Below are 2,500 nucleotides of genomic sequence, written 5' to 3' on the forward strand. Positions count from 1 at the left end.
ACACTAGATCGCGTGTTAACACCACCAACACACATCCTACACAGAGGGGCACCAAATATCACCCCCCCGCCCTCGTGTTATACCACATGAAAAATTGCAGAAGTGAGAGACACAGACCCGCCAGCCTCTTGCTACAAGCATCGAACCGACGTGACATATCTGACGGTGACTCAGGCATCCGCGTACTGCCACAACTATCCACCCCCCCCCCCCCCACTCTCTCTCTGCCCCCTTCCCACACAATACCGAATTTAACCAACTTTATCGCTTAACCTAACTGTGGCTGTACCAGATTATCGCTTAACCTAACTGTGGCTGTACCAGATTATCGCTTAACCTAACTGTGGCTGTACCAGATTATCGCTTAACCTAACTGTGGCTGTACCAGATTATCGCTTAACCTAACTGTGGCTGTACCAGATTATCGCTTAACCTAACTGTGGCTGTACCAGATTATCGCTTAACCTAACTGTGGCTGTACCAGATTATCGCTTAACCTAACTGTGGCTGTACCAGATTATCGCTTAACCTAACTGTGGCTGTACCAGATTATCGCTTAACCTAACTGTGGCTGTACCAGATTATCGCTTAACCTAACTGTGGCTGTACCAGATTATCGCTTAACCTAACTGTGGCTGTACCAGATTATCGCTTAACCTAACTGTGGCTGTACCAGATTATCGCTTAACCTAACTGTGGTTGTACCAGATTATCCCTTAACCTAACTCAATTTGTCCCTTAACCTAACTCAATTTGTCCCTTAACCTAACTCAATTTGTCCCTTAACCTAACTCAATTTGTCCCTTAACCTAACTCAATTTGTCCCTTAACCTAACTCAATTTGTCCCTTAACCTAACTCAATTTGTCCCTTAACCTAACTCAATTTGTCCCTTAACCTAACTCAATTTGTCCCTTAACCTAACTCAATTTGTCCCTTAACCTAACTCAATTTGTCCCTTAACCTAACTCAATTTGTCCCTTAACCTAACTCAATTTGTCCCTTAACCTAACTCAATTTGTCCCTTAACCTAACTCAATTTGTCCCTTAACCTAACTCAATTTGTCCCTTAACCTAACCCACGTTGTCCCTTAACCTAACCCACGTTGTCCCTTAACCTAACCCACGTTGTCCCTTAACCTAACCCACGTTGTCCCTTAACCTAACCCACGTTGTCCCTTAACCTAACCCACGTTGTCCCTTAACGTAACCCACGTTGTCCCTTAACGTAACCCACGTTGTCCCTTAACGTAACCCACGTTGTCCCTTAACGTAACCCACGTTGTCCCTTAACGTAACCCACGTTGTCCCTTAACGTAACCCACGTTGTCCCTTAACCTAACCCACGTTGTCCCTTAACCTAACCCACGTTGTCCCTTAACCTAACCCACGTTGTCCCTTAACCTAACCCACGTTGTCCCTTAACCTAACCCACGTTGTCCCTTAACCTAACCCACGTTGTCCCTTAACCTAACCCACGTTGTCCCTTAACCTAACCCACGTTGTCCCTTAACCTAACCCACGTTGTCCCTTAACCTAACCCACGTTGTCCCTTAACCTAACCCACGTTGTCCCTTAACCTAACCCACGTTGTCCCTTAACCTAACCCACGTTGTCCCTTAACCTAACCCACGTTGTCCCTTAACCTAACCCACGTTGTCCCTTAACCTAAACCCACGCGAGCCTTAACCTAACCCACGTTGTCCCTTAACCTAACCCACGTTGTCCCTTAACGTAACCCACGTTGTCCCTTAACGTAACCCACGTTGTCCCTTAACGTAACCCACGTTGTCCCTTAACGTAACCCACGTTGTCCCTTAACGTAACCCACGTTGTCCCTTAACCTAACCCACGTTGTCCCTTAACCTAACCCACGTTGTCCCTTAACCTAACCCACGTTGTCCCTTAACCTAACCCACGTTGTCCCTTAACCTAACCCACGTTGTCCCTTAACCTAACCCACGTTGTCCCTTAACCTAACCCACGTTGTCCCTTAACCTAACCCACGTTGTCCCTTAACCTAACCCACGTTGTCCCTTAACCTAACCCACGTTGTCCCTTAACCTAACCCACGTTGTCCCTTAACCTAACCCACGTTGTCCCTTAACCTAACCCACGTTGTCCCTTAACCTAACCCACGTTGTCCCTTAACCTAACCCACGTTGTCCCTTAACCTAACCCACGTTGTCCCTTAACCTAACCCACGTTGTCCCTTAACCTAACCCACGTTGTCCCTTAACCTAACCCACGTTGTCCCTTAACCTAACCCACGTTGTCCCTTAACCTAACCCACGTTGTCCCTTAACCTAACCCACGTTGTCCCTTTGCCTAACATAGTTCACTGCTCGGAATCTCTGGTGTCGTTGTTATCCTCATGTAGATGTCTTGCGAGTGTTGCTTACTTTCCACATATTCCCGCTATCCACTGTCAATTGTACTGCAATAGGACTATATCGCCCCCCCCCCCCCCTCTGCCCCTCTCTTTGTGTCTCCGTCCTCTC

The sequence above is a fragment of the Schistocerca gregaria genome, unplaced genomic scaffold (genome assembly GCF_023897955.1).
Source record: "Schistocerca gregaria isolate iqSchGreg1 unplaced genomic scaffold, iqSchGreg1.2 ptg001537l, whole genome shotgun sequence".
Classification (NCBI taxonomy): domain Eukaryota; kingdom Metazoa; phylum Arthropoda; class Insecta; order Orthoptera; family Acrididae; genus Schistocerca; species Schistocerca gregaria.